Source organism: Marmota monax, unplaced genomic scaffold (genome assembly GCF_021218885.2).
Source record: "Marmota monax isolate L192 unplaced genomic scaffold, Marmota_monax_Labrador192_F-V1.1 WCK01_AAM20220418_F8-fsc00290, whole genome shotgun sequence".
Classification (NCBI taxonomy): domain Eukaryota; kingdom Metazoa; phylum Chordata; class Mammalia; order Rodentia; family Sciuridae; genus Marmota; species Marmota monax.
The window spans coordinates 1363184-1380474 of NW_026692628.1; the positions used below are offsets into that span (position 1 = coordinate 1363184).

At 31.9% G+C, this 17291-nt stretch overlaps 1 long non-coding RNA gene across 1 annotated transcript in view; it reads left to right on the plus strand.

The window, feature by feature from the left end:
• LOC131424234 (uncharacterized) overlaps positions 1-16872 on the plus strand; it is a 243710-nt gene extending 226838 nt beyond the window's left edge. The window contains exon 4 of the long non-coding RNA XR_009226934.1: positions 16102-16872. This is a non-coding gene — a long non-coding RNA (uncharacterized LOC131424234). The remainder of the gene's footprint in view (positions 1-16101) is intronic.
• Positions 16873-17291: the final 419 nt, after the last annotated feature.

The window sequence follows — 17291 nt, forward strand, 5'->3', positions numbered from 1 at the left end:
GCTCAGTGGTTGAGTGCCCTGAGTTCAAGTCCTAGTACCAAAAATAAATAAATAAAATTTATAGGATACTGTATGTGTGTGTTACACATTTTAAATATTTCACCCTGCTCTCTGGAAGGTTTCTGATAGGCTTCTGCAGTTATTGTTACCCTGGCTCCTCTGTATTTAAGGTATTTTGTGTGTTTACTTTTTTTGGTCTTGACTTATTCAATATTTTCTTCTGATGTTTGAAATATGTTAAAGTACAGTTTTATGGTTTTTCTCTTTATTTATTTTTTTGGTGTTTTCTGAATTTCTTCAATCTGTGGTCTTTTGTTTTACTAATTTTGGAAATCTATTGGCATTATTATTTTAAGTATTTTTTCTGTTTGTTCTTTCTTTCATTCATTTATGGTATACTAATGCATATAATATACTATTGGAAAATATTCCAATGATGCTAAATTTTTTAGAATTGTCTTTTACCTTTGCATTTATTTGGGAAGTTTCTAAAGACTATTTCATGCATTCTTTCCTTTGCCCTTTCCAGTTGACTAGTAAGCTCATAAGTCATTCTTCCTTAGATTTTTCCATATCTCTACTTTATGTCCATCTGTCCTTGCATTTTATTTACATTCCTATTAAAAGTCAACATAGTATTCACTGTCCTTTTAAAATTCTTGTCTGATTACAATATTTATGCCATGTCTTAGTTAGTCCTCCTATTTCTATAGACTGTTTTTAACTGTTCTTAGCAGACTTGGTAATTTTTTGTTGAAAATTCATCATGATGTACCCAGTCATAGAAACTGAGGTTTGTACCTTATATACTGATTTATGCCCAGACGTGTCAAATATCAGGTAGGTCCACAGTCAGTAATAATAGCACTGTGGGAGTATTAGAAACTCCTCTAAGGTAGTGGTTCTCAAACTTGAATGTGTGTTGAAATATCCTGGAAAATTGGTTTTGAAAATGTACATACTTGTATATCACTGTCCCTTGCTGCCTTGAAACTTTGACTCTGAGCTAAAGGCAGGATTGGCATTTTTGTAATAATACCAGGTAATTTGAATACATATTTTGAAGGGACTAATAGGTTGGGAATCCCTCTTCTAAGGACTAAGAATGTATTAATATATTAGATTCTTAAAAGTCATATTTTGTGGTTGATATTATTCTCATTTGAAGTTAATAAATCTGAACCACAGAGGAGTTAACTAATGACCTGAAATTCACACAACTAATGATGAGCCTTAATATTGGCATTTCAATGCCAGATGAAATGTTTGGAAGTAGTATATTAAACTATTTATATATGGATAATTATTAGGTAAGTATAGTTATGTTTTAAAAAAGTACTTCTGAAAGGAAATTTCTGGTGGTATTAATTTAATAGTTATTTTTGTTTGTATACCTCATTAAAAAGAATCATAAAGGGGAAATGTAATTTTAAGCAAATGTGTGAAGATTAAGCAAACGTTAAGCAGATATTTGGATAGCTAAATATTAAGCAGATATTTGGATATCTAAATATTTAAGCAAATATTTACATATCTAAACTTATAGATGTTAAAAATATTGAAAGATCATATTATTGTAAAATTTGAGAGTGAACTTGTAAATCAATGCAACTAAATATGAGCCAATAATTTAAAAATATATTCATATATACATAATTCTTACTTTTAATTCTTAACCTAGAAAAATGGGCTTTAAAATTAGAAGATGTATAATAGGGTATAAAAATGTTAACTATATGTTCTAATATGAAAAATATTCGTAATGATGATATTCAAGAATTTGAGTTATAAGTACTTGAAATTTTACAATAGTGGAGCCCAGCCTTATCAGAGCTTAAAAAATTAAAAATCTAATAGACTACACTTTCATCACTGAAAAGCAACCACGACTAACCTGAAGGAAATGAGTTAGTAAGAATCTGATAAAATTTAAACTTTCACACTTGTAGCGGAAATTTAATTTGTCACATACTTTTTGGAAACTAATTCTTGCTATCTGTTTTTACTTTTTCAATGTAAGTGTTACTGGTGATAATTCACTTGTAAGAATATTGACTCAAGCTCCAATAGTCCTGTGTAACACTTCTGTTAAAAATGCAGGAAAAAATCACTATTTGCACAATGTTCTTTTCTTTTGATCATAAGTCATCAAAAGTATCTCTAAATTCAATGATTTTGCTTTGTAGATATTATTCATTTAGGACATTGTAATTATTCATTGCTTCCTGTAGCTGGGACAATGGTAAGTAGAGTGTTTATGCTTTTCTTCTCTACCATATAACCATTCTAATGTTCTTAGTTTAAATACAGAGAGGCACTTAAATAGCTTAATGAGTGATAAATTGCTCTTAATGATCAAGTTCTATTCTTCACATTTTCCCACATATTCCTTGCATGTAAAATATATAATTATTATACCTTACATGAAAATCAAGGGGTATGAGTATACATCTTAAACTGTGAACCATTATGCATATTTTAGATACACTATGATAAATCTATATTTAAAATAAAGAGAGGCAATTAAATAGCCACAATGATAAATCTTTTTTTTCCACTGCATTTAAAAGTTTCTTTTCTTACTGCATTATAATTATACATAATATTGGGGTTCATTTTGACATATTCATACAAAGCATGGAATATAGTTTGCTGTATTTTAGTCCCCATCCCCTCCCCATCTCCTTCCCCCCTGTTCCCTTTTCTCTAGTGGTCCCTTCTAATTATCTATTTAATTAGTGATTTATAGATATACATAAAAAAGAAATCCACTGTAGTATATTCCCATATATACATACATATGATAGTTTGGTCAATTTAATGTCACAGTTCCTCCCTTCCCCTTTTCCTCCCATTCCCACTATCCTCTTTCTCTATCCCACTGGTCTCTTTTCTATTTTCATGAAATTTCCCACCCCACTTTTTTCTCATTCATTTGGTTTAGCTTCCACATAGGAGAGAAAATATTCAACCTGTGACTTTCTGAGTCTAGCTTATATTACTTAGCATGATGTTCTCCAGTTTCAACAATTTACCAGCAAAAGACATAATTTCCTTCTTCTTTATGACTGGGTAAAACTCCCTTGTGCATATGTACTACATTTTCTTTATCCATTCATCTGTTTGGGCATCTGGGCTGGTTTTATAATTTGTGTATTGTGGATTGCACTGCAATAAACACTGATGTGGCTGTATCCGTATAGTATGCTGATTTTAGTTCTTTTGGACAAATACTGAGGAGCAAGATAACTGGATCACATGGGGTTCCATTCTTAGTTTCTTGAGAAATCTCCATACTACTTTCTAGAGTGGTTGCAGTGATTTGCAGTCCCATCAACAATGTATGAGTGTACATTTTCCCCGCACATCCTTGCCAGCCATTTTTATTATTTGTATTCTTGACAATTGCTATTCTGAGTGGAAATAAAATCTCAATGTAGTTCTGATTTTTAATTCCCTGATTGCTAAGAATGCTGAACATGTTTTCACATTCATTGGCCATTTATATTTCTTCTTTTGAAAGTATATGTTTAGTTCTTTTCCCTATTTATTGTTGTTGTTAAGTTTTGAGTTCTTTATATATTCTGGATATTAATCCCCTGTCTTAGGAGCAGATGGCAAAGATTTTTCTCCCATTCTATAGGCTTTCTCTTTAGGCTTTTGTTTCATTTGCTATGAACTTTTTAAAAAATTGATGCTGTCCCACTTATTGATTTTTGGTTTTGTTTCTTGCATTTTAGGAGTCTTGTGTAGAAGTCAGTACCTGTGTCAGTATGTTGGAGTATTGGACCTAGATTATCTTCTAGAGGTTGTATAGTTTCTGGTGTAATTCCTAGGTCTTTAGTTTACTTTGAATTATATTTTTGGCAGAGTGAGAGATAGGAATCCAGTTTTATTCTACATATGGATATCCAGTTTCCTTAGCACTGTTTGTTAAAAAGGCTATATTTTCTCCAATGTATGTTTTATTTGCACCTCCGTTGAGTGGTAGATGATTGCATTTGCATGGATTTGTCTCTGTGTATTCTATTCTATTGGTATTTATGTTTGTTTTGGTGCCAATGCTATCAATACAACAGTTTTAGAGTCCCCCTTTTTTTAAAAAAAAATATTTTTTTTAGTTGTAGATGAACACAATATCTTTATTTATTTATTTTTATGTGGTGCTGAGGATGGAACCCAGTGGCTCACATGTGAGAGGCAAGCGCTTTACCACTGAGCCACAACTCCAGCCCCTAGAGTCCCCTTTTTGCAAGGGTTTAAAAACATTCTCATGTATAATGATTGGGTTCCTCCCATCCAGGTTGAAGTTTTATTTACACTCTGCATAGAACTCTGATTCAACTTCTACAAGTGAAGCAATGCTTGGTACTCATAGTGTTAAGTTCATTTGGGAAAGTAAAATCTTGTATGTTTCTGAATTAACCATTTTGAAAGTTCACGACATCAGCTGTTATTAATGAATCAAATTCATTTTGCTGAAATTCATTTTCTTATTCATAAGAGAAATCTCTAAATGGCTAAGTAGCTTTTCTTTCATTTTATTGAAGTCTTAGTTTTTAAAACCCACATGAAACATTGTAGGTTCATTAAAAATCTGTAAGAATAAATGTGTAAGCTTAAGCCAGTGAATATGCAGTACATAGTGAAAGAAGCTACAAGGATGTATTGCTCTGTTAGAATAAGGTCATTTATATGCATGTAACCCTGACAGTTAATCCTGAAGAACCTGTGGGAAGGATTTTCTATGCCTACATAACCTGTATTATCTCATCATATAGTAATGTTTGCAAAGTTATATGCAAAAAAACTGTCTTTTTAAAATATTTAAGGAAACAAAAATGTTTCCATAAAGTGATTTATAAAATATGTAGTATTATCAATCATTAAATTCACATTTTCTCTATGATAACTAAGGAAAAAGTAAATCTTTGCACTTATTGCAAGCATTTTCTTAGACTGTAATGCCCTAAGTTGATCTCTGTTGAGATAGTACCTAGGCTCTTTCTCATTAATGTTATTAACATACTTTCTGCTGCTGATGATGGTAACTTGCTGGCTGATGTCTCTAATTGACCTGCCTAAATGTCTTTACTCATGTCTCATCTGTGAATATCAGAACCTGCAGCCATTGCAGGATTTTTTCCCTTTAAAAAGTAGCTTATGTTTTACCACTATGACATTGACAATAATAAAATTAAAAGGGAAAATAAAATCTTTCAGTTGGGGTAAGTGTATTTTGAAAAAGATAAATTTGTGAGTATATGCAAAAATCAAAATGTATTTCTAGTGAGAAACATGTACTATTTTCTTAAAAGTTTAAGGTTTTAAGAATTTCCTAGAAATTTATTCTATGAAAATATTATAACTAAAGTTCATGTTCAAAGGATATACTATATTCTACACTATGAAAGAATGGAAAGTTATTAATTATAATCAATAGCACAGGGATTACTAAGCATATATAGAAGACATGTAACATGGAATACTATATACCTATTCACATTTTATAAAACTCATTAATGACTATAGAATGGAAGCTGCATATTAAACTGAACACAGATTATACGTTTTTTGCATATGTGTTTCTCACGTGTTTCACACATACATACATACATGTATATGTGTGTATATGTATATATGTGTATGTGTACACATCCCAGAAATAATAGAACAAACTATTATCTCCCGATTGTTTGCCTCATATTATTAGTTATATAATTTAATATTTTCAAAATATATTTAGTATTCTTAATAGTGTTTAATTAAATACAATAATCTCCTAATCCAAAGGCAACCTCATAGTAAATGGGGAAAACTTGAAAGCATTTACTTTAAAATCTGAGACAAGATATGGATGTCCATACTTACCAATCCTATTTAATATAGTGTTAGAAATTCTAGCCAGAGCGATTAGGAAAGAGAAGGAAATAAAAGATAAACATAGGAAAAGAAAAAGTCAAATCATCACTGTTTGTAGATGATATGATCCTATTATTATATATGGTAGATTCAAAAAATTCCACCATAACACTGCTAGATATGAAATAAACAAATTTGGCAAAGAAGTAATTTACAAAATCATCATACAAAAATCATTAAATTTTCTATATACCAAAATAAATATGCTGAGAAAGAAATAAGAAAAAACTATTCCATTCACAATAGCTAAAAAAAAAAACAAACAAACTAGGAATAAATGTAGCCATGGAGGGGAATGACCTCTACCATGAAAACTACAGAACATTGAAGAAAGAAATTGAAGAAGACCCCAGAAGATGAAAAGACCTCCAATGTTCATAGAGAGGCAGAATTAATGTGGCTGTATTACCAAAATCAATATACAAATTCAAAGCAATTCCCATCAAAATACCAAGGATATTCTTCACTGAACAAGAAAAAAACAAGCCAGGCACAGTGGCATATGCCTGTAATTCCCCAGCTCTGGAGGTTGAGGCCAAAGGATCACGAGTTCAAAGCCAGCCTTAGCAACAGTGAGACACTAAGCAACTCAGTGAGATCCTGTCTCTAAACAAAATACAAAAACAAACCAAAACAAACAAACAAAAAAATAGGGCTGGTGATGTGGCTCTGTGGTTGAGTGCCCCTGAGTTCAATCGCGGTACAAAAAAGAAAAAAAAAAAAAAAACGTCCTAAAATTCCTTTGGAAGAATAAAAGACCCAGAATACCTAAAGCAATTGTAAGCCCAGAAAAGCAATGCTTGAGGAATCACAATATCTGATTTCAAATTATATATTACAGAGCTACAGTAATAAAAACTACATGGTACTGGCATGAAAACAGAAACAGAGAACAATGGTACAGAATAGAAGACACAGAGACAAACACACAGTCAAAGATGCCAAAACATATATGGGAGAAAAGAGTCCTTTTAACAAATGGTGCTGGAAAAACTTATGGAAGAATAAAACTAGAACCTTATCTCTCATCCTGAATAAAAATCAACTCAAAATGGATCAAAGATCTCAGAATTAGATCAGAAACCATGCAATTCTAGAAGGAAACATGAGCTCAACTCTCCAGCTTTAAGGCACAGGAAATGACTTTCTTAATAGAACCTCTAAAGCTCAGGAAATAATAATGTCAAGAGTTAATAAATGGATCAGCATCAAATTAAAAAGCTTCTGCACAGCAAAGGAAACAATTATGAATGTGTAGAGAGAACCTACAGAATGAAAGAAAATCTGTGCTAGCTACTCTCTGACAAAGGATTAATATCTAGAATATATAGAGAGCTCAAAAACTTTTACATCAACAAATCAAATAAACTAATTAATAAATGGGAAAATGTACTAAACAGACACTTCTAAAAAGAAGAAATGCAAATGGCCAACATATTCATGGAAAAATGTTCAAAATCAGTAGTAACTAGGGAAATACAAATCGAAACTACATTTTCATCTCACAACAGTCAGAATGGCAGTTATCAAGAATAAAAATAATAATAAATACTAAAGAGGATGAGCAGTAAAAGAAACACACTGTTGGTGGGACTGTAAATTGCTATACCCACTCTGGAAATCAGTATGGAGGCTTCTCAAAAGACTAGGCATGGAACAAATATGATCCATCTATCCCACTTCTTGGTATTTATCCTAAAGAAATAAAGTCATCTTCCTACAGAGATACATGCATACCCATGTATACCCATGTTTATAGCAGCATTATTCACTGTAGCCAAACTATGTAATCCACCTAGATGTACCTCAGTGGATGAATGGATAAAGAAAATGTGGTGTATATACACAATGAAGTTTTATTCAGCCATAAATAAAAATGAATGTATGTAATTTTTCAGGAAAATGGCTAGAACTAGAGACCATCATGTTAATAAAAATACATCAAACTCAGAAGGTTAAGTGAGGGTCATATGCAAAAGCTATAGAGGAAAAAGGAAAACAAAGTTGGAGGTGGATCTCCTAAAAATCAAAGGCAGATCAGTAGAGAAAGATGTAGTAGGCAGGGATGGAGGCAGGGAAGTATTTGGGAATATTTGGGAGTGATATTGGCCAAATTATATTGTTATATTGTGTGCATGTATGAATGTGTAACAACAGATCCCATCAATATGTACAACTATAATGAACCAATAAAAACATGGATAAAACAATGCTTTGTATTATGCGTTCTGTTTGATGTCAGTTGATGAACACTTAAGTTGTTTTCATTTTTTGGCTATGAAGAATAATGTTGTAATGAACATGAGAGTGCAGATTTTTTTGACCTAATGATCAAACTTCATTTAATGTATATATAATAGTTAAATTTTGGGATCATATATTAGATTTATTAGATTTTTTTTTTTGGTCCTGGGATTGAACCTAGGGTCTTGTACATGCAAGCACTCTACCAACTGAGCTGTATCTCCAGCCCCTACATTTACTTTTAATTTTTGAGGACCTTCCATATTGCTTTCCATAATGGCTATACTAATCTACATTCCCAATCGCCTGCAAAGATTTTCTTTTCTCTCCATCCTCTCAGTCACTTGCTTTTTTGATGAGAGCCAATTTTAAAGAAGTTGATATCTCAGCAATAACTCCAAAAGTACTTAAGAATAAATTTTATCAAAGATGTGAAAGTTCTTTACAGCAAAAAAAAAAAATCCAATTAAAATAGGTAATAGACCAAAGTAGATATTTATCAAAAGAAGACAGACAAATGGCCAACAGGTATGTGTTAGTCAGTTTTATGTCACTATGAGCAATACACCTGAAAAGAACAAATTAGAAGAGTAAAAGTTTATTTTGGCTCATGGTTTCAGAGGTTCTGTGTGTGGATGGCTGACTTCATTGTTCTGTGCCAGAGGTGGGGCAGAACATCATAGAGGAGGGACATAGCAAAGGAAAGCAGCTCGGGATGTGTTAGTCCAGAAGCAGAGAGAACCTGAGTACAAGAAACAAGGGATAATATAATCTCCCTGCCATCTACTTCCTCCAGCGACACCACACCTGCCTATGTTACCACCTACTAATCCAAATTATTAAACTATCAAATGGAGTAATATGATGATGATGATGATGATGTTACAGATCTCATAATATAATCATTTTATCTCTAAACATTCCTGCATTGTCTCACATATGAGTGCACAGGGGATAGCTCCCATCCAATCCATACTGAGATATATGAAAAAAATAATAATCACTAATCATTAGGGAAAAGAAAATCAAAACCACAACAATTAGATATCACCTATTTCCAGTAAGAATGGCTATTATCAAAAAGATAAAAAAAATCAAGACCGCTGTTTTTGTATTAATATTTTGCTGGAGAAAATAATAAAAATGCATTGAACACAAATTTAAATTATTATGTAATTCAGAGAAAATAAAATGTAATTTTATTTTAGCTTTGAAAATATTTTCATATATCTCTGGAGAGAGAGAGGACCAAAATAGTCTTTCTAAGGGTGGAGATGTTTAGTACAATATTCTGTTATTAAGAATAAATACAAATTGTGATCTGTGTATTTTATAGCTTTAAAATTGGATGCATCCTGATCATAGGTAGCATATGTATAATAAACACAAGATAAATGCTTGCCCATCATCTAATTGCTCTATGGAAGTAAGATTGTCAGTGTTGATCATCAATTTTTATAGCTGACATCTATATCCTATCTTGCACCAAATTTGATATGTAGCTGGAGAGTATTTTTTTCAGTTTGAAAACATCACTACATAGTAAAATTTTTTGAAAGAGAACATACTTCAGTATTGAAGGGAATTCTTGATGTAATACTATGAATACTTTTTGCTGTTTCCATATTTTACACATGAACACACACACATACACTTTTCAGAGTATTTTCATTCTGTCAAGTATTTCTTCTCTCTAACAATCATACCATTAACCAAGAAGTGAGCACCAACTCCCTAATTATAAGTATCCTCTCCCTAGGGAGTTACACCACCAACATCTTATAATAATTTGGATAGTTGGGTTTAATGTCTTGCCTTTTACCTTGTATCATTAAATTCTGATTCTATATCCTAAAATAACTTGTTTTTTCACCACTTCCCTTTTATAGAGATATAAAATGAGACTTCAGTAGCTGTCCCATTTAAGATGTTGTTCAATGCTATTTAATTTAATAATATAGTTTATGGATATTTATGACATTTTCCACTCTTCCCTCCTACACTCCTCTGTGGGTTCATTCCAAATGCACACTCTATTTTTCTGTCAACGTTACCCTGTTCTCTGTCTTAACTGTGTCCTTGAGGGCAGCCTCCATATGTTTACATTTGTCTCATTTCAAACTAAAGATCTTAGATGTAGTAATCTTTTTCAGTACTCTTCAATGTAATTGTGCTTATTATTGTATTTTTCTTAGCTAGTATCTAAAGAGATGTTTTTGAAGACAGTGCTAATCTAGCTCATTTTAAAAGCAAAATTAGATTACTAAATTTGCCTCAGTTCACAACATATGACTATTAGGTTTCTTAATGGATTTGGAAAACTCAATAATTCCTTGTTCAGATTAGATTTTATTAGATTTGAATGTCTTTCATACTAACTTTTAAAGATCTGTAGACAATATAATCAGATTAGAGTCTCAGGCTCAGTGACTTACAATATAACATTTTTATTGGCTCTTCACAAGCACCTAAAGTCACATTGAGAGCAATATGATACTGAGAGTTCACAAAATTAAATTCATGAGGTGAGAAATTGGCATATTTTGCATTATATAATGCTTTTTTCCTTGTCAGGATGACATCCCTTCTTCTAAAGTATTTTTTAATAATTATTAGAAAGGAAAAAACATAAAAATTCACATACTGTTTTAAAACAAAGAATGGTATTTAACTAGAAAAATTACCTCTTGTTTTGCACACATAATTATTATGGTACATATGTGATAATTAAGTGCCGTATTAGTGCCACCTTATTGTAATCCATTTATTCAATTAAGTTACTAGGAAACAGACATTGCAGTATTTTTCAAAAAATACTAACTGCAGAGATGATATTTAAAATAAAACTATCCTAGTAGTTGACTTCTCTGTCAAAACTGTCAAATACAAATTTTTCGTTAAAATGATGAAGAGTTTGATAATTGATAAATATAAAACAACAAAATAAATATGAGTTAATACATTTTAGATACATGAAACAATTGGTATATCTCTATAATGCATTGAACATTAATGTCTTATCTAAATTGGTGTGAAAAAATATAGAGTGTGAGCTAATGGAAAATATATTTTAAAATATTTTTGAAATGTCAGTCACAGAGGAAGCATAAAACAAAAATTCTGTTGCAAGTCCACAATGTGCACAAAGACATACAACCTAGCAAGTCAGTCTTTCCTTGGAACACTTCCTTTGGTGGTCATACCTCTTTAGTTTTGACTTGAATAATGATCTTTTGGAAGTTCTGCTGATGATCATTCCTGTATATTTGTGTTTTATGATCAATATTTGACATGATTTGTCCCCAGGACTTCTTGGCAAGGTTGCCTTTGAAGCTGCCTCATGTCTGTCATTTTGGGGAATAAAAGAGTTTTTTTTTTTGGGGGGGGGGGTGGCGGACATAAAGAGACTAATTGTGCAATGGAAGGATTGTCAGTGTGGATCCTCAGTAGGATTATCTTGGAAGAAGGGATATAACAATCCCAGCTGCCACATTCCCTCTCTCAGATTCAGAAGCCACTCTCTATTCACTAACAAAGTAGCCTCTGTCACCAAAAGGACTTAGCAGTAAGACATTTGGGTACCAGATATGACTTGTGTTAGAAGGACTGATTTTTCTGGTTCCTTAAACAACTGATTCAAATACTAGCTTTCCATTATATCCCACAGTGGTCTCTTTCAATAAATTGTAAACCAATACTATCCCAAGCATACCATATGTATGATTATTCTAACACTTAGAACTTAATTGGAAAAAATAAATAAATGCAAGGAGGAGACTTTAAATATAGATCTCTGATTGTGTGTGTGCATGTGTTTACTCAAAATACACATTGTTACTAATTGTAATGCATTCTGCTGTCATATATAAATTTTTAAAAAATAATAAAAAAATTAAACACACACACATTGTTACTTCTTTGAAGATTTGGTCTATATATTGTAATGATTTTAATTTTCTCCAAAATGCAAAACATATATTTTTATAAACATGTGTCTATGTATGGCAATATGTAAATCAATGGATGTGTAACTGATGTGATTTTGCAATCTGTATACGGGGTAAAAATGGGAGTTCATAACCCACTTGAATCAAAGTGTGAAATATGATATATCAAGAACTATGTAATGTTTTGAACAACCAACAATAAAAATCAAAAAAAAAAACAAACAACAACAACAAAAAATGTGTCTATAAATGAAGTACCTCCTAAATAATTTGCTTCATAATTTGTTTGATCATGACTTAAGTGGCCTAAATTCAGAGTGGGGATGAGGATAACAAGAATGTCAATAAAGGAAAATGCCATTGGCACTTTGCCATTGAGATCCACGCCTAGTACTTTTGATTTTTTACACAAAGAATACTTTAATCCTCCAATGATCAGAAGGGCTTTGTATATTGTTCTTCATAGATTTTTAGCATAACATGTCTTGATTAGAATGTATACAGTCTATCATCCTAAAACATTTATATAACTCTCATTCTATGATCTTATTCTGTTGTCCTTTCCTTTCAATATACATTTTTTAAAAATAATAAAAAAATTTAAAACATACACACACATTGTTACTTCTTTGAAGATTTGGTCTATATATTGTAATGATTTTAATTTCACAAGGAATTTGGCCTTGTGAAATCACTTTGCTTTGGAAAAAATATTTGAAAATAAAAGAATAAGTTAATATATATTGTAATGATTTTTAATTTTCATAATGAAATTTTTATAGTATTATTATCTAAAAGATCAGGTAACAGAGCTCATCAAGTTGTAGTAATAGGCAAGTCGACATCTTATCCAGAACTAACTAAAGCAAGGATTTGCAAGTGGTTTTCCATATAAAAGCTAAATAGTAACTCCTTTAGGCTTTTTAGCATATGTGGGTTTCTTTACATATTCTTCTTTGTTATTTTTTCCAACCATTGAAGAGAAACTTGATTAAGCCTGTGAGACTCATTTTTTTGATCTCTACTCTAAAACACAGGGTTATTTCATTAAGCTACACAATTGTAAAATTCATCCTTAATAGTTGTACAAATATAAATAAATATTTGTTTACTGTCTGTGTGTGTATATTGTTTTGACTGTTTGTTTTTGGGGTAATAGATATTGAATCCAGAGTCACTTTGCCATTGAAATCCATGCCTAGTACTTTTCATTTTTTATTTTGAGACAGGGTCTCACTAAAATGCTGAATCTGGCCTTGAAATTGGGATCCTCCTGCCTCAGCCTCCCTCACTGCTGGGATTATAGGCATGCATCATCCTGTCCATCAGCTTTATTACTTTTGCCAAATCTCTATTCTGGGCAAAGGTAAATGGAATTTTTCCAAGTATATGCATATTTACTTCGCCTCATTAGATTTATTCTCAATGCCCATCCAATTTAAATATTGTAAGCAACCATTGAGCTATAAAACTCTCATCCCTAGGAACTTATGTTTTTCTTTGGGTGGCTTCACTTATTTATCTTCTGAGACAGGGTTATCATGGGCTGCAAATCCACATAAGTTTTATTTACATACCTGTTGGGCCATTTAGTATTAGTACAGTTGTGAACAAGAAAACTTACTTTATTATGCCTCTGATTGTTCAAAACTTTGTCTTCTTTTTTTAAAAAAAATATATTTTAGTTGTAGATGGACACAATATCTTTATTTTTATTTATTTATTTTCATGTGGCGCTGAGCATTGAACCCATGCGAACCCTCATGCATACGAGGCAAGCACTCTACCACTGAGTTACAACCCCAGCCCTGATTTTTTTGTTTGTAAAAAGTAATAAAATGACCTAACAGACACTGAAGATTGTTCCAAAATATAACAGTGTCAGGCATATAGCAAGTCCTCATATTTTGGCCATTTTTATTTGTAAGTTGTAGCCACAGTCTATTACCTAGAATTATGGTTACTACTCATAAATTATTTCATTTAAATACTGAAATGAACTATAGTGGTATGAGATATCTAGGTAAAGAATGGAGAAATTTTACTGTATTTTTTAAAATCTAACAAGGCAGCATCCTTGCCCTTTACATATATAGGATAATTATCTCAGAAAGCAAAATATTTGAGTAGATCCCATAAATGCTATTGTGGTTTAAAGTCATGAACCAGCAAACTAAATGACACTCTGTTAAAATACACAATTAAAAGAAACAGCAGAAGCTAAATAGAAAATGTATAATGTATGAAATACCTCTGAAAAATTGCAAAGAATTTAAGAGTTGGAAAGAGTATAGCATTAGTATAAATTGAAGAAATAGCACCAGCAAGTTACCCAAACAGGGTAATACAAAGTATATTCTACTAATGAAGATAAAGATTAAAACAAGATCATTCATAATCAAGTTCATTAAGGATTGACCTGAATGCCCCCATATGGTCTATGTACTTGCTTTCACAGAGTATCAGTAGATATTGAAAATATGTCTCTTTTTAGAAAGGTACACAATTTTAGGAAGATTTATAGAGCAGAGGAATGTAGGATAGCCACTGGAGACTGCATGCTGGAAAACTTAAGCAATAATTCAAGTGGGAAGTAAACCAGGCTCAAGGGAGTCCAGTGGCAGCAGTAAAGATAAGGTGTGCTAGAGATGATGGCATTTCTACTCATAGATTTGACAGGTTTACATATTTTTCTCCATACATAATCAAAGATTAATACTTAGCTTAAATCCTTTTATGATCTTGAAAATCCTATTCCACTAGAAGAGATAGAAAACTTGAGAGGAATAATTTTAGGAATGAAGGATCAAATGTAGAGCAGAGAGAAAAAATGATCACTAGACAAAGAAAAGTGGAGATATTGCTTCACTTGATAAAGTTATAGTTGAATTGATGAAATAAAGTGAGAACTCCAAGCCAGAGAGTTAAGCAAAGAAGTGTCAAGTTACCCCACTACTTTTTTTTTTTTTAGGAATTATTGTTTTGTACAAAAAAAGAGTATTAAAAACATTAGCCTGAGCTAGGCATGGTGATGCATACCTATAATCCCAGCGGTTCAGGATGCTGAGACAGGAGGATTGCAAGTTCAAACCAGCCTCAGTGGTGACGAGGTGCTAAGCAACTCAGTGAGACCCTGTCTCTAAATAAAATACAAAATAGGGCTGGGAATAGGACTTAGTGGTCAAGTACACATGAGTACAATCCACAGCAACACTCCCTCCCCACAAGAAAAAGTTAGCCTGAGAACTTCCAGTTTTCAGTCCAAAAACAATATGAAGAATGAGGCAAAATATGTAAAACAAATAGCATCTTTACATATATCCCCCGTCCCTGAATGTATGATTTTGGTTTTGCTGATGATTTGCATACTAGACCATCTGAATTGTGGCAAACATAGATGTGAGACTATTGAGAATCTACAATACATTATTGTGGGGGCTGGGATTAAGTTCCCTTTAACTAATATGAGAATATTTCTTAGAATATCCCAAACACTGATGCCCTATTGATAGAGTATGTACTGATGCCCACACCTTAGTCTTTGTAGAAGCTAATTATTTTGGTATTATACCTTTTGGGATATTGAAAAATGTCTCATTTCATTGTGTATCTAAAAAGTAAGTGATCACAAGAAAGTCCTATTTTATCTACAGTTCAGCTATGTGAGTTTCTATAATACAGTAATTGCCAGCATCATTAACAATTATATTAGTTATGTACTACTACCACAATATCACCCAAACAGTGGTTTCTGAAGTATAATAATTTACTCTCTTGTTTAGTGTTCTGAGTGGCAGTTATAATTTGTTTGAAATAGGCTGGACTCTAAATGCCAATCTTCAATTTGGTTAGTGTAAGCTCTTTTTTCCTCTTATCTTTGAAACAGAATTTACCTTTAGTATATGACTTGTTTTGTGTAACTCATACTCAGTCATGGAGTTCCTTAGTGCTATTTTTTTCTTTTTATTTTTCTTCCTTCCCCCCACAGTTATGGGGATCCAACCCAGGCCTTCTGCATCCTAAGCAAGTGGTCTAACTCTGAGCTACATTCCCAGCTGTGGAACAATCTTCTGATAGCCAGTCACCAATGCACAAAAGGTGAACCTCAAACTCATTTTTATCAGCTTCTACTAAATTCACCTCCATTAGCCATGCAATTGGACCAAGAAAGTCACATGGCCAAGTCAAAAATCTAATGCTAGAGATGGAGACTTAACATAAGAAGGCATGATAAGATTGCAAATTGTATTAAGCTGAAGAGAGAAAAAATGGGAATAATAATTTATTCAGTCAAAATACAGAATGTCTCATCCCATCTCAACTTTTTTCTTTAGCAATTTTCTTGTGTGGATCCACAAATAATCAATATTCTCCAACATGGTTTACATTCCCCTTCCTTCAGTAAATAATGGCAAAAAGTTGTGAATCCTTGCTAACTATCAAACTGGAATAGACTGTTTCAGTGGTGATAATGGGTCAGCAGAAGAAGTTATACTGTAAGCTCATAGAATTCTGTAGATTCTCATGCATAGTATTGCCATCATGGACTTGCCATAGATTTTTTCATGCTCTTAGTATCCAGAAGTAGGATTTTGTCATTGAATATGTCCCTTGCATCTGAATTTGTTTCATCTGTGTTCAATGAAGATTTAATTTAAAAATACATGAATTTACTGAATTATATAGAATATACTGAGCCCTTTCATGTTTGAAATAATGTAAATCATTGACATGTGAGCTTTCCCTTGATTTTACACTTATGTGGTACAAAATACATATTTCCATAGTGAAATATAGTTTTAAACAAAGAAGGTTCTCTGCTTATTAGATGTATGTGCTTAGGAAATATATTTAAACTCTTTTCTGCATACATAGAATGCATAATTTTATAAAGAATAAATAAGTTACATAAATAATGTTCAGTAACTTAAGTTATTTAGCATTTTTACTCATTCTCCAATAGGATTAATATTTTCATTGCTTTTCAATAATCAATAAATGCAAAGGTCCATTTTTACATCAGATTTGTCCTTATTTAAGCTCTGTCTATAATAATATACATATATTTATATATAAATGTATGTTTAACAAAATTAAATATTCACATTCTCTCTTAAAATAGTATGCTTAAAATATCAAATGTGATTTTTCGAATAGTCTCTCAATTTTTGCTGTAAT